We start from the raw sequence: 10,893 nt of genomic DNA, 5'->3' as shown, positions 1-10,893 counted from the left end.
TCTGTCACCTCCAAACCACTCTGTGTTGGCAGGAAACGTAAAACACTGTGTATATGTGTGTGTGTATGTGTGTGTGTGTGTTGCGCTGAGAGTCGGATCCCCACACACTAAGGGAAATCCATCTGTTGTCTGTATTATCCTGATCTGTCCTCAAACATTATTATGTAACCGAGAGCTGTCGGAGCAGAATTCAACACAGAGCTGTCAGCACGTTATAACGCTCGCACTTTACATAATCCTAACACATTAGAAGTGGAGCGTTTACTTATAATGAGCTTAAAACTGACTCATTGTATGTAAGGAGCATGCATGCTTTCCTCCATATATATCTGGCATTCATGACCGCATCCGGCTTCCCTCGGCGGCCTTTAAAGATGATCGTCTTTTCATGAATAATGACAGAGCAAATATCAAAATCCTGCGTCAATGCCAGGTGGGATTCTGGATATTTCCCCCTCCACATGTGCAGAAAGGCTCTCATTAAGAGAGGAAGGGGTATTTTTAGAGTCTCTTTGACTGTAGTGATCACACCTACGCTGTCTGCGGCGTTAGCTTCATCCTCCACTGCTCTTAAGACGCACGGCTCTATCCATCGCTCCTAATGTTGGCTGAATCACACGCTCGTGGAGAAAATGAAGATGTTGTCGTAAAGTGCTCGCTCCACAATCTCAAAGGTTTCCCAACAATTATATCTAGTCTTAACACTCGAGTAACAAAGAATTTCTGTTACTCAAAAAACTATAAATCATCATTTACTCCACCTTATGTTGCTCCAGAACTGTCCCAGAAAGCAACTCAGTGTCGGCCCAGATCCGGCCCAGATCCGGCCCTCCTCTAGAAGAAAAGGTTCTATCAGGCGCTACGTATCTGGAACCTCTATAAGGTTCTATATAGGACCCTTTTTAAGGCTCAAAATAGGATTCTTTGTAACCAGGAAAAGGGTTACATATGGAGCCTTTTAGGGGTTCATTCATTATCATTTATTTTTTTCTTTCCGGATTAAAATATTTTTGGACTGCATTATACAGTGTTTTCAAGTACATTTATGAATGCATGTGAATGATCACAAAATTCAAGATGTGGGGTTTAGAAATGTATATATTTATCTCATTTTATGTAGTGTAGCGACTCAGGCGAATCAAACACACAATCGCCAGTTACATTTAACAAATATGTTTTGAAAGTGTGCTCACTAGCAGACCTTCCCCCAACACAGCAGAAGGAGATTCTTCAGTCACCCTGGAAACCATCTGATAAGGTGTTTTTATGGCCCCGAAAGGAATTTGGCCACATGAAGTTTCAGACACAAAGACACAGAGCTTTTGCCTCAAATTATAGACAAACCATCTATAAATGAACATGCACCCCAGGACATTATATGTAAACACATAACTGTCTTGTAAAATGTTTATTCTGTATGGTATTTTGCATATTTTTATCTTTGTCTTAACAAATTACTAGTTCAGATAACCTCATATATGTCATGTCTCCTATCAAATTAATGCTCACTTCACGACTTACACTTCCATGTATATCACTTATTCAGAAAATGCAGTGTGTGTTTGTTGCATTAATTATAGTATGAAGACTCAGAGACCCACTGAGTCGAACCTTCAAACAAAGAGCAATAAAGTCTGCTGAGGAATTTCCCGCCGGGAAATCCCAACACTCTCATTGGTTAAGTCTAACCCTGGAGGGTGGGACTACGGCCAGACCATAAAAGGAGGACCTCGGATGCCCTCCTTCTCTCTTACACTCCCCACTCTCTCTTCTCTCTCTGGCTGAACCAACACGTCTTTGTGGCTGGCCCTTGAGCCAGGCCACCAATGCAGGCCCTCCAAGCAGGCCTCAGCTCTTCCAAAAATCTTCTCTTCTACAATCCGATCTTCAAGAACACGAAGCATCGCTAAAGCAAACAGCCGCTTCCCTCCCAACCTCGGAAAGGACCGCCGGACATGCAGGACATTTGAACACGCAGAGACACATACGCACACAAGCGAGAAGCCAAAACGAAACCACAAAGAATGCAAGTATTCTTATTCTTACTGCTGTAAAGAGGGTGTGTTATTCTCCCGTTGGGATAAATTAACTCCGTGAAGGTCGTATTTGGTTGAATTGAAGGAAAGTTGTGTTTCTTACCCTCCCCCACTCTCTTTGTCTCTCTCTCTCTCTCTCTCTCTTTGTCTCTCTCTCTCTCTTTTATCTCTCTCTAACTTCAGTCTATTCAGTATTCTCTTTTATGTATTCTTTCGTTAATATCTATATTTCTACTCTCTTGATGCATATTTAGTATGTACTTTCTGTGTGAATTGTAGTGTTATTTTTAGTCTGTGTTTATTAAACCTTCAAAAGACATTTAATGAGTTGAATCTGTTATTCTGCCACATACACGAAGTCAATGAAACTTGCGATCTAAACGTTACCTAACTGCTTATGCTACTATGTTAGTAAAGTAAACTGTATGACCATTTGAAATATTGAACTTATCCTGATCAGTAAAGTTAATGTTTCTTATGCGCTCGTAAAGCAGTAATCCATTATTGAGAATTGATTTGAAAAGTCTATAACTAATTTGCAGGACAAACTTAGTAGGATAATTTCAAGCAATTTCATAAAGGGTTACTTGTATTTAATTAAACAATTTTCCCTATCGGAAAATTTTAATACGTAATGAACAACTGGCAAATCATATTCATAAATTCATGAATATTGAATATTAAATCCCTTTTGAGTTAATTATTCCCCGAGACATTAAACTCATGAGTCGTTGTTGTTACATGTATATGGTGGAGAAAAATGCGAGCAAGTTTCAAACGTTTGTGTATGTGTGAATGATATTCATATTCTATTCATTGTGTATTTTTGAGGTATTAATAACTTGCACGCGCGTCTTTGTTTCGTTTTGTTTTGGTGTTGTTTTGTGAATTGAACGGTACGCGCAAGGCGAACCCAAGCATAAACAGATGCTGAGAAATGTTGAAGTAGCCGGATTATATTAATAAAAATATGAACGGTACGAAAATCCGCGTGATCTCCGAAAAACTCTGCAGGCCGTAGGCGCAATAGGTTTTATCCGCGTGATTTCCAAACAAATGTATTGTAGGAAACCCATACATTTGACTCGAGCAATATATTATGTGTTCCATCAAAATAATGAGATTTTGATGATGTCTGTAGACACGTACGTTGCGTTATCCCGCTTGATCTGAACTACGGAAAGTTTCTATCATTGCGGAAGATTGGGACAGGGCGAGACTCTCCTGTACAATATAAGGGGCCTCAGAATAATTATTATATCGTTAAGATAAACGATAACTCCTGGTTTAAGTCTGGCTTAGCTAACCAAAGACTTGAGACCTAAAACATTTGAATCAGAGATGCTGAAAACCGTCAGCCATATTGATAAATGTCTATTGGAGTCCATGTAAAATGCGTGAATAGGCAGAAGATAAATTCCTGTTTTTCACCCGTTTCGTTGAGTCATTTGTAAATGATTTGCAAGAGCCAGTAAAGCGCAGAACGCCAGGGCGACCCAGAAATTGCAACGCCGCTTGCAAACCGCCAGAGGGCGACTCAAGAATTGCAACGCCGCTTGCAAAACGCGAAGGCGACTCAGAAATTGCAACGCCGCTTGCAAACCGCCAGAGGGCGACTCAAGAATTGCAACGCCGCTTGCAACCCGCCAGAGGGCGACTCTAGAACCAGACAAAGCCATCTGGTGAGCATTTCCGCCTAACTAACTCTAGTCTAGGGCGGGCGCAATAGCGCCATCGTGTGGATAAATTCGGATAGTTTCACTCTCCGTTATGTGATTCTGCCTTAACAAAATAAGTTTGAGCCTATAAATTGTTTATTGCTTACTGTTGTACACAGTTTCATTTATACAATTTTTCTAGCAACAACCAAATCTCCCTTCTCGCTGATTAAACACCCTTATTCGAATTTGAAGTTTAAAAAGAAACATAACTTCCTCTAACTCAAAGTGAAATTAGGTTTAAGTCACACAGTCCAATTGGAAGGAAGGACGCCACCGTGTGGTTATACCCTGTTAAGTCAGCGCAACACTAAATCACTACTCCCTTTCTGATTAATTCTTTTATTTGGATAACTCCCACTTAGAGATTAATCGTTATAGGATAAGATTTTTGATTGGCTTTCTTTTATTTGATTTTCCTTACAGGCTTATTTAAATTTCATTTAAACTTGCTTTGAATTTAATTTGAATTAAGTTGAGCTTCTAATTCTTTTATTTTATTTTATTTATAATTTTATTTTAATTTTTAATTTTAATTTTTAATTTTAATTAATATTTTTTTTATTTATTAAAATTTTTATTTTTATTTTTATTTTTATTTTTCTCTGCAAAAGTTTTTCTGTTCCCCTCCCATTGGGAATAAAGCTCAGTCTGGTAATTACAAACGGTATCAAAAGTGCTTTTTGTTTTATCATTACTTGACAGAAACTTTTGCCTTTTTCTAAATTGCTCTTGATATTTAATCTTCCACGTAAGCGACCTCAATTCACCCCAGGATGAGCTAAATGGGATAACCCATAGTACAAGCCGAATTTTAGTATATCTTGAGCATTTAGCCTATTAATTTTCCCTAACACTCCCGGCGCGCACGCTGACATTCCTTTCATTACAGACCAATTCATCTTGTGTTTGTTTCCACTGTGCTCTTTCCTATCCTCACTGTTGGACTATCACGATTGTGTTTCTTTCAGTTCACCAAGAGACCCCAAGGAGAATTAAATAGTCCCGGGACGACCGAGCAGCAGTTCACCAAGTGACCCCCCAGGGCTACCGCCCACCTAATTGTCTGAATTGTCTAATTATCTAACTGTCTAGATCAGTTAGCCAAAATTCCCAGCTATCCGTACGATAGCTCGTTAGCTTAGAACAAGCTTGCATTGGCTCTCTCTCTGTGTGTGTGTGTGTGCTGTGTTTCTTTCGTCCGCAGTAATGTTCCGTGCCCCCAGTTCCGCCGTCCCGTGGGATCGCCTAACGACATGGCTGGAAGCGCTAACGGCCACCAGTCAAGGAAGTCTGGGCCAGCCAAGCCAGGAGCAACTGGACACCGAGCTAGACCAGCTGATGACACACGACCCCACGCACAGCTACTCCAACAAGGAAGTGGCCAAGATCCTCGGAAGCCTCGCCCACGTCCTCATCGCACAGGCACGGCTAAGCGAAGGGAGCTACGACAACCTGGAACAGGAGGCAGCAACGCTAAAGCTTCAAGCCAAGGAGGCCCAGAGAGACCAAGCCCTCACCCAGCTTCGTCTAGATCAGCTTCTAGACACAGAGAAAGACGACGAAACAGACAAAGAACAAAGACAAGAAATAGAAAGGCTTCAAAAGACCCTGAAGGAGCTCCGTCGTGACACCGACCGACGAGTACAGTCAGAGAAAGACGCCAGGAAACACCTCGACGAAAAGCTTCGGCGTGGCGAATTCCTCCTGGAGAGAGCCACTGATGAACTTAAAGACAGAGACATTAAAGCTAAAGTCTATGCAAAACATTTGCAGTCGGCACAAGCCGAGATCGACGAGCTCGTCCAGCAAAGACACGAGCTCAAAAATGAACTTGACATGGTGCAAAGAGAACTGAGACAATCATATATAGTGCAACGTTACCGGAAGGGGGAAACACACAACACACAGTTTCCCCTGACCAGTTACTCCGCACATTTTAGCCACGAAGCAAGAGCTACGAGGGGGGACGACAGCCCCCTGTTTAAAAGATCACCTGCCAGTCTCCACGAATCCCCGTCAGCAGCAAAGGAAAGGACGCCCTTCCAGGAAGTCAAGGTCAACAGCCACGTAGCTTCAAAGAACCTTGACAAGCTGGCCAGAAATATTCCTACCTTCAGCCCAGACCCGGCAGGAGGACACGACGTCAACGCATACTTAAAAGACATAGACTTTTATTTGCAAACTGTCGCTCACGCGAACAACTGGGACAGACTGTACCTGCTCAGGGCCACGTCTAATCGTGATGTACGGTGCTTTCTGGATCGACAACCAGAGGCCATCAAAGCGGACTACTGGCATCTACGACAAGCTCTAATTCGTGAGTACTCCGACCCCGAGTCAGACCAGGGGTTCATCACTGCCATGGACCTCAAGCAAGCTCGACGTGAGACCTCACAGAACTTTTATAACAGACTGCGACGTGCCTACTTCGGGGCACGTAACGACCCAGGCATGGAGGAGGACATCAACTTCAAAACTCTTTTCCTCCGAAACCTGCACCCTACCATCAGTTACCACCTGGGGGTGCTGGCGTGCCCGCGCAGCATGGGCACGCAACAGTTAAGAGACTTGGCTCACAAAGCTTACGTCAAACAGAAAACCATTTCTGAAAAGACTGAAAAACAGCCCACCATCTGCCCTGTCTCTGAGCACCACCCAGAGCTAACCCTAGAGGGCGCCAAACAGAACCACAGGTACCGACCCCTCAACAGAGAGTCCAAACCACTCCAAGCCAGCAGAGGGCAGCGTGGTCATAATGGCGACCGTCCACGGTACCAGAGCGATCGCTCTGAAGGATCCTGGGACCCGCCTCGCCCAAAAAGCCAGCGAAGAGGCCACTCTCGACGGGACAATGGTAGGCCCAGACCTGAACCCACGTCTGGCAAAGAAAGTGTAGCTGCTTCTGAAGTTACAGAGCTCATAAAGATCCTAAAAGAGCTCCTCCGACAGAAACCTCACAAGGAAGACAAGAAGGACGGACCAGGTAAAGCACGACTAGACATGATACCTGAAATCAACCTTCCCGCCCTTCCTGCAACTGAATCATCCACCCTGAACACTGTTCCCCAACCACGGACTAGTGTACTAACTGTTGCACCCCCACACGTCAGCAGCACACACTCACTACAGCTGACAGCAACAGCCTCTAATCAAGACAGCATCATGGGACAGCCCAGCGTACCAGAAAGCGCTGCTTTGATTGTTTGCACGCATAATGAGACACTTGACACATATCCAGACGGCTTATCAAGCAACACACAGGTCCCCACACCAAGACTCCTGGGAAACCTAATCGAGAAGGGGATGGCTCGAAAACTCTATCTGACTATCACTATGGAAAGGGAATTTAAGCTCGAAGCCCTAGTTGACACTGGCTCCGACCTCACGCTTATATCCGCCCAACTGTTTGAAAGACTCAGATTTGAAGCACAGAGGAAAAATCGCACCCTTAACCTTCACACTTGTAAGCTAAATGTGCAGTCGTATAGCCAAAACGACATCCAGCTCAAGCATGTAGCTTCCATCCACCTGACAATTGGACCTATGAGGCTGATACACCCAGTCTATATCTCCCCTATGAACACTTATCCGTTTCTCATCGGAAAAGACCTGCTGGACCGCTTCGAACCCGTACTGGACTTCAAACAGCTGAAAGTCTGGGCTCAAGTGCGTGACCCTCTGCCCCTTCAGACACACACATCGTCTGAGCAAGACTGTCAAGTCACAGAGGTCACGGAAACTCCCACAGAGCCAGACTGCCATGTCACAAAGGCCACGGGACCCCCTGCAGCACACGGTGACAACACAGCCTCAGCCCCAAAGCCAAGTTCAAGTTCGCTACTTTGCACATTTCAGCTATCCAAAGACTCTGATGCCTTCTGCCCCCAGGTCATGAATGACCTACAGCTGAATGACATTATCACTACGAACAGTATCCCTGCACTGTGGGCAGACAACTCAACCAAAAGTCTACCACTGTGCAATGCAATCAGTAAAAACACAACACACGGCGACATGTGGGCACCCCCGAACCCCACATCCAGCCACATTGTTGCAGTGCTATCCCACAGCAAGCGATCGACACCGGCTACAATGCCGGCCTTGCAGCTGCTACCGCTAACTCCGCAAATTCCCAACAACGAGATTGCGGATATGCAAACCTCTGACACTGCAATAAAGACAATTCTTGACCACCTCTCAGACCCCTCCAACCACCCTATCACTGACTCTGAGCTCATTGATGACTCTAGCCACAAGCATCTGCATAACTCCAGACACATGATGCGTATTATGGACAACATTCTCTGGTGTGCACCCGATGGCAACACAGCGCCACAGCTTGTAGTGCCACGGTCGCAAAGGGGGGTGATGCTAATGTACGCCCACAACACACCATGTGCTGGACACCACGGCACCAGAGCCACGTATGACACACTGAAACAGGTGGCATATGGGCCTGGGATGCATCAAGATGCGGCAGAGTATGTTAGAGAATGGCTAGTTCGCTGCCGGTTCCAACCAGCAAACCCGAACCACAGAGCCCCACTGCAACACAGAGGAACCACGTTCCCATGGTCAAACCTACAAATCGACCGGGTAGAACCCCTGCCCAGGTCCACAAAAGGCAAAAAGTACTTTCTCACAGTGGTGTGCCAGTTTACCAAGTGGGTGGAGTGTCAACCAGCACCCAACGACACCGCCCAGACCACGGCATACCACCTGATGAATCACATCTTTTTCCTGTCAAGATTGCCACTGAGAATCAACTCAGACAGAGGCATCCACTTCACTACTGAGGCCATGCAACAGATCTGGAAATGCCTAAGAAACGCGGCCGTGATCATGCTCCTGTGCCTCCAGACAATCAGAGGCCAACCACCACCAGACATCATCACACCGGGTCCAACCTCGGGCATCGCACTGAGAGAGAGCAACCTGGACTACTGATCACCAACTGCAAATGAATCCTCAAAAGAAAGACGTACTCTCCTGAACTTCACATCAGCAGCGCAAGCTCCTCCAGCCCTGCACACAAACGCAAAGGGGGGGAGGAGACCAAGCCCTCTGCCTAACCTTACACCAGCTTCAAGAACCTTCTCCTCCAACACCAGTTAGTCATCTTGTAGGCAATACTGCCAAGCCCCACACTATGTCATGCATGTGATTTGAGAAAGAAGGCCTTAAACGAACACAAGGCCGCCTCTGAAGGGATTCTCAAAACCCCAATGACTTTGAACTTTGAAACAGAGAAACCAAAGTGGATCACCAGAAGGCACCCAGCCTGGCCACAATGCGAGGCACCCTCTGAAAAGTTCCTAGTCAGCATAGGACATAAAAGTGTCAAGATGCAGTCCATCTTCCTAGGCAGGAGACCTAAAGGACTGACTGGCCATTGCGAGGAACATGGTTCCACCCAGGGCTGCAGAAAGCCCACAGCACACCTGCACCACACAAACGGACTTCTGGATGACAGGTGACGCACCGTCAGGGCACCTGCTGCCTCGACACCTGCTGCACAAGCACAGAGACCTGAACTGGCTACTGTCTGCCTTATCTGCCGTGGAACGACCATCACTTCAGGAGACACAAACAACTGGAGCCTAACATGGCTATGGTGTGTCTGATCTTCCTGAATCTTTGATATCGCTCGTTGTTGTCCATAGGAGGGACAACAACTAGCGAAAGGGGGGATTATGTAGCGACTCAGGCGAATCAAACACACAATCGCCAGTTACATTTAACAAATATGTTTTGAAAGTGTGCTCACTAGCAGACCTTCCCCCAACACAGCAGAAGGAGATTCTTCAGTCACCCTGGAAACCATCTGATAAGGTGTTTTTATGGCCCCGAAAGGAATTTGGCCACATGAAGTTTCAGACACAAAGACACAGAGCTTTTGCCTCAAATTATAGACAAACCATCTATAAATGAACATGCACCCCAGGACATTATATGTAAACACATAACTGTCTTGTAAAATGTTTATTCTGTATGGTATTTTGCATATTTTTATCTTTGTCTTAACAAATTACTAGTTCAGATAACCTCATATATGTCATGTCTCCTATCAAATTAATGCTCACTTCACGACTTACACTTCCATGTATATCACTTATTCAGAAAATGCAGTGTGTGTTTGTTGCATTAATTATAGTATGAAGACTCAGAGACCCACTGAGTCGAACCTTCAAACAAAGAGCAATAAAGTCTGCTGAGGAATTTCCCGCCGGGAAATCCCAACACTCTCATTGGTTAAGTCTAACCCTGGAGGGTGGGACTACGGCCAGACCATAAAAGGAGGACCTCGGATGCCCTCCTTCTCTCTTACACTCCCCACTCTCTCTTCTCTCTCTGGCTGAACCAACACGTCTTTGTGGCTGGCCCTTGAGCCAGGCCACCAATGCAGGCCCTCCAAGCAGGCCTCAGCTCTTCCAAAAATCTTCTCTTCTACAATCCGATCTTCAAGAACACGAAGCATCGCTAAAGCAAACAGCCGCTTCCCTCCCAACCTCGGAAAGGACCGCCGGACATGCAGGACATTTGAACACGCAGAGACACATACGCACACAAGCGAGAAGCCAAAACGAAACCACAAAGAATGCAAGTATTCTTATTCTTACTGCTGTAAAGAGGGTGTGTTATTCTCCCGTTGGGATAAATTAACTCCGTGAAGGTCGTATTTGGTTGAATTGAAGGAAAGTTGTGTTTCTTACCCTCCCCCACTCTCTTTGTCTCTCTCTCTCTCTCTCTCTCTTTGTCTCTCTCTCTCTCTTTTATCTCTCTCTAACTTCAGTCTATTCAGTATTCTCTTTTATGTATTCTTTCGTTAATATCTATATTTCTACTCTCTTGATGCATATTTAGTATGTACTTTCTGTGTGAATTGTAGTGTTATTTTTAGTCTGTGTTTATTAAACCTTCAAAAGACATTTAATGAGTTGAATCTGTTATTCTGCCACATACACGAAGTCAATGAAACTTGCGATCTAAACGTTACCTAACTGCTTATGCTACTATGTTAGTAAAGTAAACTGTATGACCATTTGAAATATTGAACTTATCCTGATCAGTAAAGTTAATGTTTCTTATGCGCTCGTAAAGCAGTAATCCATTATTGAGAATTGATTTGAAAAGTC

Source organism: Pseudorasbora parva, chromosome 15, assembly GCF_024679245.1.
Source record: "Pseudorasbora parva isolate DD20220531a chromosome 15, ASM2467924v1, whole genome shotgun sequence".
NCBI lineage: Eukaryota > Metazoa > Chordata > Actinopteri > Cypriniformes > Gobionidae > Pseudorasbora > Pseudorasbora parva.
The sequence above is the reverse complement of the archived record's forward strand: the minus strand, read 5'-3'. Positions refer to the sequence as shown.